The following is a 14224-nucleotide window of genomic DNA, read 5'->3' as shown; positions in this document are numbered from 1 at the left end:
ACAGAACGTGCTTAGACGTGCAGTGACATAAATATGTGCAGATAGTTTACAGATGATGATGTTAGGATGTCAGGTGTCCAGGAGTTTAATCAGCAGTGATGGAGTCCTTCTGTGATCTACCACATGTACTGAAGTCTTACTGATGTGGGAGAAATTACCGTTTGGAGCAGCAGGGTTTATCAGCCTGCTGCTGAAGCTGCTCCTCAGATTGTCCGCAGTTTTATGGAGGGTGGGAGGTGTTGTCCATGATGTCCAGCAGGTTGGTCCTCTGCTCCACCACCTCCTCCAGGGTGACCAGCATCAGCCAACCACAGACTGGGCTTTCCTGGTCAGCTTATTCAGTCTGTTGATGCCTGCAGTACACCACAGCAGAGGAGATGGAGCTCTCCTCCACAGACTGTAGAACATCAGGAGCATGCAGAACACTGAAGGACCTGAGCCTCCTGAGGACGGACAGCTGCTCAGACCCTTCTTGTAGACAGCCTCTGTGTTTGTGGACCTCCAGCTGATGTGGACAGGAGAGGGTGAGGACTTGTTCCTCCTGATGTCCACCACTATCTCCTTGGTCTTCATCACATTCAGCTGCATGTGGTTCGACCCACCAGGGTCCTGTATTCATCCTCCCTCCTGTTCTCCATACAGCCTCCTACGGACGTGTCATCTGAGACCTTCTGCAGGTGACACGACTCGGTGCTGGACTGAAAGTCTGAAATGTAGATGGTGAAGAGGAAGGGGGTCAGCCCTGGGAGGTGTTGGAGGTCAGACGTTCAGACACACAGCTCGGTAACTTCACAAACTGTGGTCTGCCTGTCAGATAGTCTGTGATCCATGGGATAAGGGGAGCGTCCACCTACATGTCCTCCAGCGTGGCCTTCAGCAGTCTGGGCTGGATGGTGTTGAATGTGCTGGAGAAGTCAAAGACTGTGATGTGGACAGTGGTGTTGGGTAGTATGTCTTCTGCAGCAGGCAGATGATGGTGTCATCCACACCGGCATGGGGCTGATATACAGACTGCAGCGGGTCCTGTGATGGTCTGAGATGTTCAGCACCAGTCTCTCCATGACCTTCATGATGTGAGAGGTCAGCACTGTGGGACCAGGCAGGATGTTTTCCACAGCACTGGACTCTCTGAAGGCTCAGGTTGAGGAGGTACTGGAGGACTCCAGTCAGCTGGAACACTCCATCAGCACTCCAGGTCTGATGCCGTCTGGTTCAGCAGCTTCCCCTGGAGGAGCCTCTCTAGCTCTCTCCTCACCTGTGGGACTGTGTTGTGTAGTCCATCCTGGGAGGTGGGGGTGGAGAGGTGATGGAGTGGTCAAGTGTCCATGATGGGGGTGGTGTGGTACTGTGGGGGGTGAGGGAAGATCTTCAAAGTGTGAAGGCTGGAGGGGGAGCTGGAGTCTAACACGTTGAAGAACTGGTTCCACTCATTTTCCCTCTGTGTATTACCCTCCACTTGAGTTCCCTTTGTACAAGACTAAGTTCTGCTCAGTCCCCCCTCTGAAAGCCCTCTTCCTTTTGCTGAGGACACTCTTCAGGTCAGTGGTTGCCCAGGGTTTGTTGTTTGGGTAGCAGCTGACCACTGTAGTGGGGATGGTGATGTTCATGCAGAGCCCAGTGTACTCAGAGACACCGTCCACAACACCATCAATGTCCTCACCATGAGGTTGAAACAGCACATTCCAGTGCTCCTCTCAGTGCCTCCATGGTCCTCAGGAGACCACCTCCTCATTGTCCTCACTGTGACTGGCTGCTGCTGGACAACAGGCTTGTATGATGGGGAGAGCAGGACTAGATAGTGGTCTGACCTGCTGATTGAAGCTGTATGCCTCCTTAACGTTGGTATACAGCAAATCAAAGTCTTATTGTCCCTGGAGGTCCATGTGATGAACTGATGGAAGGTGGAGGAGGGCAGACATGATGAATATGAAGGTCCCAGGGTGTTTGGTCTGGAGTCCCTCAGTAACGGCGAGGATGACATCACACATTGTTACTGCGTTCCCAGAAGGAGGAATGTCAGCAGTAATGGGGATAATGTTGGTGAATGGCAGATAACAGGAACAAAGCCCGAAGGCAAGGAGCTCCATGTCCAGGCTGTAGACTCATTCTTTAACAGTAACGTGTCCAGGGTGACGGTACTGAATGCTCATGAAAAGGCCTTTCTTTTCTCCTCACTGCTCCTGGTAGTGTCTCTGTCCAATCAGACCATGTAGAAGCTGGGGAGAATCATGGAGGAGTCCAGTATCATATCATGGAGCCACGTCTCCATAAAACACATAATACGGGTCTCCCTGTACTCACTCTGACTCCCAGTGAGCGCTGCCAGTCCGTCCATCTTATTAGCCAGGGATCTTAAACCTCCTCTTCTTCATCCTTACTTTAAGCCCTGCTCTGCAGCGGTGTAGCCTCCTAACTGTCCAGGGATGGATGGCTTCTCTCCTGCTGTCTCAGGGCTATCAGCAGTTCTCACATGTGAACAAAGTGAGCGGTAATGTGGCCCCGGCCCCATATCATGAGGGCCGACATGAGTACGCTGAAAACAGTGAACAAAGTGAAGAAGCAGACTGTAAGTCCCATAAGCCACCTGGAATTTGCTGTATTCCAAGAGCACCACACAGTGTAACAGCAGAACACTAACAACATAAAAACACGACAAAATAACTGAAGTAAGGAGTGGGTTGTTGGGAGCTGCTGAACAGAACAAACAGCAGTTTAGCAAAGAAAACTCAGCTGATCGACCTCAAACAGAGCTCTACATGGGAGCAGCAGGGAGCCTCCAGACTCTGCTGAATGAATCCGTATGAACAGTACCAGAGAGCTTCAGATGTCTGATTTTTTTTTTGGCAACAACAAAATGTAATAAGTTGTCTAAATGTTTTTAGAAACTGCACCCCAGTAATGTCTTCAGTGTGATGGTGGTTCTACTGAGTCAGCGCCTGTTGCTGTAAATTATAGGCTGCCTGTGTAATCGCTGTCATGTTGTACTAATCTTATTGTGCGATGAAAAACGGCCGTCTTGATTGCCTAGCTCTTACAATTGAGTTAACTCCTCTATAAATATTCCTCAGAGCCAAAGGCCAAGAGAAAATAAATGTCACCCAGCGCTCATTGAATCACATTTCCATATCCTCCTCAATCAGATTTACCCGTGACTGATGGTTTGCTGGATTGCTGCACACAGAAACTTAGAACGCTTCCTTGTTTTCTTCTTCCAGGGTTGTGACAGGTGATGGTGAGAATTTGCCAACAACATTACTTCTCAGATGTTGATGTCAGCTGTTTGCTTTGCACCATTTTGATGGAGGGAATATTTCCCTCAGAGAGAGCTAAACCTCTCCCCTTCCCTCCCGGCTGATAAGCTGCACAATAACCATTCTGTCAGTCCACCACCAGCCAGACTGAGATTTCAATTTTGTGCTGCCGTCCCCAGACGCCGTCATGAGCTGACATTAGAGTTCTGCAGCAGTGAGGGTGTGTTCTGCAGTGGCCCTTTGACAGCCTGCTTCTCAAACACTTTTTGAAAGGGTGAAAGATTGCACGGCGGCTCTGGTATCCATCACTGCCAGCCACCTGTGGCTCTTTCCTCACGACGCTGCCCTGGATGAGCGATGAAGCACCGGGAGCCTCCAGGCCTCTGCACTTCCTCCTCTCCATCACCGTTACTTCCTACTTTCTGAGGCATCGCCGCTGAGTCATCTGAGACTCGTTTGTTTTGGTTAACTTCTCCCTCAGCTAGGAACAGAGAGGCAGCTCAGGAGAGGATGCAGAAGAAGAAGAATGTGCTCTGCAGTCTCATTTATTTAAGTTAAGCTGGAATTTTTTGACTGTAAAAACAGTACCAGGTTGTGAAGCTGATGCTTGAGGAGAAAAATGCTTTCTGATGTCTTCTGTCTTTATCTGATTTTCTAGTGTTGCAGAGGTAACATCGATTAAAGTAGCCACAACTAAAACCAAAAACTAAAAAGATGTCAAAGGGTTTTCCGCCACTAAAATATAATACCTCAGCAGTTCACTGAGTTCAAACCTCCCTGAACATCTTAAAGTGAGTAGTAGCTGAAATGACACAGAAAAATAAAGAAGCTTCTCACGAAAGGCCATACCAGCCATAACTTTAAGACTTCCAAGATTCTGGTCTACATGTATCCTGAAGCATTTCAGCTGTAAAACTCGCTTCTAGGTCTGATATTATTATTACTCAGTCAATATTAAGACTCACAGTCAGTCAGCTGCTGCCGGTAAGAAGTCTGCTGCAAACACATATTAATAACCTAAAAGTGTATTTGACGGTGCTCCAGTTCATAAGGTTCCAATCAGCTCACCAACAGACAGATCACAGCTATGGAGGACACCTGTACCCATGAGGTTAACTCCACCTCTCCTCTTAGATTCAGACTCTTTAATAAAATCAGCTTCAGAGCGACTGAGGTCTACTTATACCTAGAAGGACTCCTGAGTCCTTCATGAAGATGTCTCTGTAGTTAAACAATGTGTACGTCACTGTTCCCAAGAAATCTGATGGCTGGACAATCCATTTGAAGTGGCTTTAAGTGTACAGTTTACCAGTGAAGGGTTGGAGTTAATACTGGCTCCGTTAATACACAACCACAGAGTCAGCAGGAAATGAAAGCATGCTGCTTCTGACTGGCCCAGCTTCTTCTCAGCGCTGGAACTACAGGCCAAATTACAAAATACCAAAGTTTAAATGACAACAGAGAAGTAGAACCTTAGGTCAAAAAAACCCAGCAGTATTTTAGGGATAAAAATAATTCACCATGGGACTGGCTAAAGTCTGCTTCAATCAATCTGATGTAGGGAAGGTCCAGTCCTGAAGCACCTCTCCAGAAGAGTTCAACCTCAGATACACAGACCACAACAACTGAAATGGATCCACTGGGTCTGTGGTCGTAACATGGAAACACAACATAATGATTGGGTAAAGACAACCAAACTCAATGCACTATATAATAGGCTGTCATTGTTTCTGGCTCTCTCAGTGTAAACACACAATATTCTGCTATATGTCACTTTGTTGTTTTCATAGTTTTACCACAGAGCTGCAGCATTCTGTATATTTTAGTATCAGATGGATCCAGGTAACCATCATATCATCTGCAAGGAGAGATTCATGGACTCCATTCTTCTTCTTGATGCAGACCACTATCTTCTGTTCAGAAATGCTTATAGATCAAAGTAACTGCAGGCTTCACCGATACGCCTCAGACAGGGCTTTCCTATTGGCTGCTGAATAGCATGAATTCATTTGCTCTGTGGTAAATCTCTTGTTGTCTCTCAGCTAATTGAGACCTACAGTCGGAGCCGCTGGTGGCAGTATGACTGATCAGCTGTACAGTCCTCTGTGTGGACTGTTTATAGGCAGGGAGAAGGCAGTGCTGGTCCAGGGTTCATGCTAAATTAACCAGCAGCCATCTGCTCCATTCAGATGCTGCAGGTTTAGCTCATTGACTGCAGCAGGGCGCTCATCCTGAAAGAGCATATGCTAACCAGAATCTGAACAAAGCTCACTGTTTGCTGAGTTCACTGGACAGCTGTGAGAGATGGCCTTCCTAAATGAAGTTCATCCATCTATCCATCCATTATCTATAAATCATCCATCCATCCATCATCCATCCATTATCTATAAATCATCCATCCATCCATCATCCATCCATCATCCATCATCCATCCATCCATTATCTATAAATCATCCATCCATCCATCATCCATCCATCCATCCATCCATCCATCCATCCATTATCTATAAATCATCCATCCATCCATCCATCATCCATCCATCCATCCATCCATCATCAGGGTCATAGGGGGTGGAGTCTATTCCAGCTGACTGAGGGTGAAGGCAGGGTTCACCTGGACAGGTAACAGTCTATCACAGGGCTACACATACAGACAAACAATCACACTCACATTCACACCTACAGACAGTTTAGAATCACCAGTTAACCTCAGCATGTTTGTGGACTGTGGGAGGAAGCTGGAGAACCTGGAGAAAAGCCACACATGTACAGGAGAACATGGAGACTCCATGCAGGAAGATCCAGGAAGGAAGGGACACGAACCGGGGATCTTCTAGCTGTGAGGTGACAGAGCTAACCACTGAACAACTGTAAAGCCCCCAAAATTAAATCATCGCTCAAAAGTGTTTTTATCCCCTTAAAGCCATAAAACAGGTGAGATCACCAAATCACACATAAGATTGCTCTCTGGAGTGGGACACCGTTAGGAAATGTGCAGTAAGTAAAGATGTAATGTCTGGAGGAGAAAACCCATTAGCAGGAAACAAATGTCCAACCCTCTGCTGGTCCAATCTTGTGTCTCAGATTGAACCAGTTAGGAGGCAGGCTTTACCCTTCAATCCTCTCGGAAACACTATGTTCCTTTAAAACTAAACATCTGAGGAAAACAAATTTTCATACCTGGTTGACTGAAAAAACCCAGTGACAGTCAGAGAGAATGCAATAAGCAACTAGCATATCCTGACATGTAATCTGGGACATAACATGATTCTTTAGAACCCTCAATCTGAATCAGTTTAGTTATAAAGAACACAGTTTTCTGCCCTTTGTTTCCTCTTAAAGAAAACCTTGATCAGCTCATACTAATTATCCTGTCTCTGAGCTGGTTGTTAAGACAGTAATGGGTCTATTTTAGGGTTGGGGGAGTGGTGACTATAATAGCCCAGAGCAACAGCTGGAGAACTGCAAGCCTCATAGGGGAAGAGCTAAAAAGGGAGGAACAGGGAGACAACGTGCTAAATCGCATCTTCTCGAATGCATCTGTGATTAACGGCAGTGATGGAGTCTGGAAAAACACTATTTGTCTGTCAGGGTGTTTGACAGGTTAGAATGCAGTCGAAATGTATTGGCTTAGAGTGAGCTCTGGCAGAATCAAAGAGCACTGTGTCTTCTTTTGGCAGCTACATACGGAGCTGCAAAATGGTTAGTGAGCAGTATAAAGACGAGGAGCTAGCTGTGGGGGGTTATGTACTGTGTTCTTCCATCAGGAGGTCAGTCCACTGGTTGGAACATTTCTTTTTGCTTCATCGTCACTCTTTGAACTACATCACATATTATAAAATCACTTGAAAAGCATTATTTTTCTTGGTTTTAGGGTATGCGAGCCAGGATTTTTATGGAAATTAAATATCTATAGCACACCTGGTGAGTCCAGAAACATAATAAAACTAAAGCCTCCAGTTTGGACTGTCTTTTCCCAGGATGATAGCAGTAAAGGGAAGTCGGCAATGTCAGGGTTTTGTCAAGGGGAATACCAAAAATGGACGTTTGAAGTCTCCCAGTGGGCAATCAGGTCTCATTCATGTTTGTCATTTTAAGTGTCTGGTGTCCAAATAAAACTGAAACTACATATAGAGGCTATCTCATCAAAGGTACACGGTAGCAAGAGGTAAACCTCCGCAGCATGAACATATTTACAATATTTCAGCTTTTAGCGAAATGCAAACCAATCCTCAAGGCAGGCAAAGCTCTGGGATATTAAAGTCTTAATGTTGCCTGCTTTGATTTAGACTTTACTTTTATACTTTTTTGATCTAAAGGCAACCTGATTCCAGGAAGCCACACTGAGGCTACGTTTATACGAGGACCATCTTAACAGAAAACGCAAAAGTGGCGTCTTGTCTTCACTTTTTATTTCACGTTTAGACGAGCGGTTTTGAAGGAAATCTGCGTATATACGGTGACTCTATAGTGTGTGGAATTCGATTGGATATGCATGCCAGGCAGCTGGGTGGCGCTGTGATAAAACTCTGCCATGTCTACGCGCATGCTTACTATCTCCCTTTTCGGATCTCCGCCGCAGTAAATGTTCATGAATGGAATCTGTACAGATTCTGTACGTTTGTTGGTACAACTCCTGTAGTGAACATAGAGCTGCCAGCGTTGCTTGAAGGTACGAAGGATGGAAATAATCACACATCTTTGTTTACGTCCTTGTACCGGCTGGCAAACCAAAGCACCGGCGCACGTATGTGACGTAATCGCGTGTGCGACGTGGTCAGATCTCGGCAAAGTTTTGCGTTTTGCTGTTTCGACGGAAACGTAACGGCGGAGCGTTTTCTACTTTTCCACTCTGGAGGCTGGTTTCAAATTTTTGCATTTTTAAGCCCCCAAAACGCCGTCCTCGTATAAACGGTAGGGCGTTTTGTTGAAATATTTTGACGTTTTTACCTGCAAGTGTCCTCGTGTAAACAGGGCCTGAGTGGTTAAATTTTAACTTGTACTGATCAGTCATGACTTTAAAACCACTGCCTAATATTAAGTACGTCTACAGCTCCACTGGTTAATTCATAGGACAGTCAGAGGGAATCTTTAGGGTCCTGTAGGCTGGATGAGGCCTGAGTGGATCGAACTTATTCTGGTGTGATCCACAGATGCCTGATTAGATCTGGGGAGTTCAGAGATCGGACTGACTCTTAGTCGTGTTCCTCAAGCTGTTTCTGAGGGGTGCCATCGATGTGCTGCTAAGTGGGGGTCAGAAAACTACTGACAAAAGGATTTATTTAGAATCACTGCAGCAAAAACTGCAAGGAAGAAATGGATGCTTCTCCAGGTCTGAGACGTGAAGCTGCTGTAGTGACTTCAAAATATATTCAGTCTGACAGCCAGCAGGGGGCGACTCCTCTGGCTGCTAAAAATAAAACTAAACAACATTATTTCTCACTTCATTTGTTTCACAGCTCACATTTCTCTGATGAGTTCATGGTCTCAATCACGAGATTTAACTCTTTAAAACATCAGAATGTTCACTTGGTAAATAATGGTTCCATTGACAGTAAAACAGATGGTAAAGCAGGATATGTTTGTGATTGACGGGTCACTGACATACTGCTGTGTCCTTCAGTTCTCCATCAGATCCACCACAGTTACACCCAGTTTCAAAAGAGCAAGATGACGAATGTCAGGCTCCAAACTTTAACTTCCACCATTGAACACATAACATTAAGGGCTGAAATCCCTGCCAGTCATCCCGACTAAAACCTTAGACTGAATAATCACAGGACAGAAGTTAGATTGTCCATGTTGAGTTTTTCATCCTGTCATAAGCATTATGTAGTCTTACTGATCTCACAGATAAATGGTGAAAATATTACAGCAACTCAACCTGTATCTGCCCACACATATGAAGAAAAAGGTAAAGAGATGTGATTTTGTTGCTCAAATACAAAATGAGCAACTCTTTTTGGTGATCTCAAAATGTTTTTTTTTTTTGCTCCAGTTGTCCAGCTGTCTCCAGCCGGAACAAGAAAAGTCCTCAGAGAGAGCAGTCCTCCTCCAAGGCTGTCCTTTAGTCCTCAGAGGTGGAATCAGCTGATGTAGTGTTCACTGGTTGTCATGGTTACAGTGACGCCGTGCCGCTATCTGGCAATGATACAGAAATCTTTAACAAATCCAGACTATAAGCTGCATCACTGCCAGAATCTGATCATTTGGTCCTTGTGTCATTTCTGACCTTCCATGAAAATTTCATCCAAATCCGCTAGTCTGTTTTTGAGTAATGTTGCTGACAGACAGACAGACAGACAGACAGACACCACTCGTCACATAGCTCAGTAATAATGGCTCATGTTGTGGTCTACATACCACTAAATTCCACTTCCAGCATAGTTCTGTGCTTCATTTCTATTCTGAGTATGTGAGTATGTGAGTCCAGTTACTGTGTGTTGGACTCTGAGCACCTACAGAATGTGACTAAAACTGAATCCTGTGTGGACACAGATGGAGTTGCTGCTGTTAAAGGGCTGCTCATGCGTCTCCTCCTGTGTCGCTGGAGGCTGAGGACTCCATCCTACATGTGTGAACCGTCCTCCTGTTAGTGGAGAACATATAGCACCTTCTAATGACAGGATTTAAAGGAGGGATTGTTAACCACATGGTACATTTACTGGGAACACATAGCTGTTCATTTCTCCACACCTCCCACTATCTGTCTCTCACAGTGCTTAGACAGAACAATACATCCCATAATATTCTACTGTTACCACACATTTACTCATCAGTGTGTCTCAGACTCATTCAGACCTCAGTGTAATCTGTTTGCCTCTATTTGACACCCTAACCTTTCCTCTCTGGTTTTGTTTTTCTAAGAACACCAGATTAAAGTTTCCTGTTCTGGTTTTATCTGTAGCGGCCACTTCACGGTCTACTTCATTCATAAAAAGCCAGCCAGGTATCTGCAGAGCCAGGTGAGAGATGTACACTACCAGTCTTTGGTTTGGACACACCTTCTCATTCAGTGTCTTTATTTACTATTTCCACTGTAGATTCTAACTGAAAGCATCAAAACTATGAATGAACACATCTGGAATCATGAAAGAAACAAAACAGTGTGAAATAAGTCAGAACATGTTTTATATCTTAGATTCTTTGATTCCTGCTTTGAACACTCTTGTTCTGTGGATGAGCTTCATGAGGTAGTCAATGGTGATACCGTACCGTAAATACTACTCTTTAAACAGTCTTCAGTTTGTGTTCTTATCATTTTGTTGTGAATAAACTGGCTTACCATCGCACATCTGTTAATGTGTTGTACATGTTTTGACGTTGCTCTGAACATGAATACATCCTGCCTCTGTCTGTGAAGAGCTGCCTCATCCTGAGAAGCACTTTGTGGATATGTGGAGCTCAGTCTGAAATCATCTTCAGGAGAGACGCAGCAGATCTGAAGCATAATGGATGCTTTTCTGACAGCCGTGGTAAAGATGGAGAGAAACACAGCTGTAGCGCAGTATGGAGTTAAAGGGAGTTTAGGCTTACTTTCCTGTGCTGTGATTTATTATCAAACCCTGTCATCTGCACCAGCACAAAGTACTCATGCTGAGATTCATCTAAAAAAAAAGCAATTGTGTTTATAAAATCATGATTTTAAAGTTTTTTGACTTGAAGAAAAAAGCTTTTGTCCGTGTTCTAAGGTCAAGACTGAAACATCTGAACAAACCATGCATCACTGTTTAACTGGAATAAAATCCATTAAAACAGAAGTTATGAACCCAAACAGGCATGCAGAACCCAAAGAACAAACTCTGAACACCTGATAAGCTGCTGCCTCTTATTTAGAATGGATAAAGAGTGTAACATTCACACCCGGCTCACTGTGCTCTCTTAGACTGAAGTCAACAATTTCTGCAGACAATGAATAAAATCTAGCTTTATAGTGGTGTGTGAGGCGTCATTCTGGTTTCAGAATGGAATATTTTCTATTCTGAATGAAAATCTGCTTCTACATCTGGAATCTGTTTTAAAGCACACCATGCTCCGTGTGTGGACTCAACTCTGCAGGGTGAATAAACCGTCGTATCTTTCCTATGCTCAGCTTAATACAGCAGCACATCCCCATGCTTACACATCAACATTTACCTGTACAGGCTTCACAGCTCAGCCTTAAACTGGAGAGGAATAGATGTTAAAGCTGAGCTGCTCTGGTCTCTGTCCACCGGTGTTTATTATGTGACCACTATTGCATTGGGTTATTAATGCAGCCATAGCCTTCAGTCAGTACTGTAACCTCCCTGGAATTAATGAGTTTTGCATTCTGCCGGGTTCATGCTGAGGTTTTGGATTCACAGACTACTTAAGCACATTATATGTTGTGTAACTGTGGGATGTCAGATGCAGTGTGTGACATTCAAGGTCCCCAAAGAATGAATTCTAAGAATTCTCATCCTGTCTGTATGTTATGTACGAATACCGAATCATGTGACCTAAATATGCAGCAGGAATTGATGTGACTCAGAAACACCCCCACAGTTTAATCAGCTGTTCCTTGGTTCATTTCTGATGGATAAGTCCTGATAAGTCCTCAGAGGTGGATTTTATCCGTGAATCCAGACTATAAGCTGCATCACAGATTGACATTTCTGACCTTTCCTGAAAATTATATCCAAATGCTTTTGTCTGTTTTTGAGTGATGTTGCGAACAGACGAAAGGACAGACGGATGGACGGACGGATGGACAGACGGATGGACGGACAGATTCATGTACGCTGATCATAATATAACTCCACCGTGTTCCTTGACAGAATAATGAGCTGCGGTAAGTGAAAGTTTATGCTGGAAACTGGAAACCAGCTGAGGTGTCAACTTTGACAGCACTGCAAATTTACTTTGGCTGTAGTTTATTCCTCTCAAAGATAAATGGACTGTGTTTACACAGGACTTCAATCCAAAGACCTAAATAATTCATGTCTCTGTGTTTTAACATGAGACAAATACACTGCAGTGATAGAGCATTTACTGACAAAATTTTAATAGTTTCTGATTACCAGCAGAGAAACTCAGCAGCTGTAACCAGGTCATGGACTAACACCACCTTAGAATGACATGGATATGCCTAAATAAGAGATGTGTTCAATTTTCCTACAGAAAAGTGGGAGGCTTGATTTACACATTAACTTTTCTTGACTAGTAAAGAACATGAATACAGGTAGAATGTTAACATCAAATCACTTCTTTCAAATCACGATTTGTTTTGTCTGATTCTGCTTTGATAAATTTTCCCGTCCTGCATGCAGAGCACCATACAGGCCGGTAGGTAGACCACAGCTTTGTGTTTTCTGGACTGAACATATGAACTGAGCTGTAGCACTCACACAGACTGCAGTATTGTGAGGTTTATCCTGAAGAGCCTGAGTTGTTCTTTCAAAACCTATACATCACTCTCCACCCATCAGCTGTCATCGCTGTCATCTCTATCTCCATCTGCTGCATTTGTCAAAAACAGTAAAGAAGCCAAAAAGTCACACTGAAGCTGACAAACACTACACTACTACACAGCATTCAGAATGGCTGATCCCACAGGGAATATGGAGTAACCATTTGAATTTGTTTTCCTACGTTCTTTTCTGCTTTGCATGATTAAATATATAATACCATCCTCTCTGGAATGAAATAGGATGATTAGCGGCTGTTTCTTCTGTCTGCTGCTGTTGGAAATCACATTAGGTAAAGTTAGAATGGTAAATAGAAGCATGCAGGCATACTTTAGGCATCAGTATTCACAGGCTGACACGAGCTGGTAAGTGGCTCTAAATGAGATCAAACCTGAGGGTCTATAATGTCACAAGGTGATGCTCAGTGGAAGACCAGAAGTCATGTTTTCAATGTCGAAGAAATCACCAAGACAACGCTGTAATGATACTCGAGCAGCTGGCAGCCGCTCAGTGAACCGATGGTCAGCTGGACCGAGCTGCCTGCTGTCAGTCACTGGACCTGGGATGCTTTTCACTCAGCCTCTCCTCCCATTGAAGCAGGACAGATGCAGAAGCTGCAGCTCATGTTTCCTTCAGCTGCTGCGAGGAGGCTGAATGCAGGCAGATAAAGGAGTCTGCAGCATGTCTGATATTTCAGCCTCCTATAGGGGGTCTATTATATTCCTGTGGAATAAAGAGAACCTGGGAGTGATCGTCTCTTTGTATGCCTCCAGTTTTACAAAATTGCAGTAATCGACAGAGCCAAGTGTTCTTCTTAGCCAGGCCTCCACCACAGAGCATTTCAAAGATTATCGTTTAACTGAAAAGGTTCAGAGTTGAGCCAATCTCAGATGCCGTTGTTTTCTAGCTATTTTCACAAAACATTTGTTGGTATGAAGAGACAACTAAAGTCTTCAGAGACCAACAATAACTTGTTGGTGTCAGTTTGATTTGGGATCAGCAGGGACTTCCATTGTTGTGTTTGGATCTTTGGAGGCTGCAGTCAAACTCTCCAGGGTTCCCACTGAAACCTTGCATGTTTTTGCAATAAACATTTAAGTCTTTCTTTTGATTAGACCATTAATACCCTGTGTGTATCAAAGTTACATATTTAAAAGTGTTTTAAATGTATTTTTTACATGAAATAATCATTTCCTGCCTCAAAACTGGCTTAGATATAACTCTATACTGCTGTTTCCACGAGGATGTGCAGATCTATGAAGTCCCTGCCTTCGTCTTTACTCATCCTTCCTCAGTAGTGGCAGCTGTTCTATAAATCTGTTCAACATCAACCTACTCTACACTATGGCAAGGGGAAATATGTGGGCAGTTCAGCCATACATTTTCAGAATCAAACTGATTCTAAAGCAAAATAATGACACAGGAAGTCTCATCCTGCAGCAGGATTGGTTCTTTGGGTTTGTTACGTACAAAAGCTCAGAAATCTGAATCCATGTTTTTTAAACTGTGATTGACTGTTACCTGTCCAGGTGAACCCTGCCTTCA

At 44.1% G+C, this 14224-nt stretch overlaps 1 protein-coding gene across 5 annotated transcripts in view; it reads right to left on the bottom strand.

Annotated features, from left to right (window-relative positions):
* Nucleotides 1-14224, bottom strand: part of zmat4a (zinc finger, matrin-type 4a) — a 268548-nt gene that overhangs the window by 70339 nt on the left and 183985 nt on the right. The gene's annotated exons all lie outside the window — the stretch shown is intronic.

This window comes from Acanthochromis polyacanthus, chromosome 7, assembly GCF_021347895.1.
Source record: "Acanthochromis polyacanthus isolate Apoly-LR-REF ecotype Palm Island chromosome 7, KAUST_Apoly_ChrSc, whole genome shotgun sequence".
Classification (NCBI taxonomy): domain Eukaryota; kingdom Metazoa; phylum Chordata; class Actinopteri; family Pomacentridae; genus Acanthochromis; species Acanthochromis polyacanthus.
This window is presented reverse-complemented; position numbering and strand designations above follow the sequence as displayed.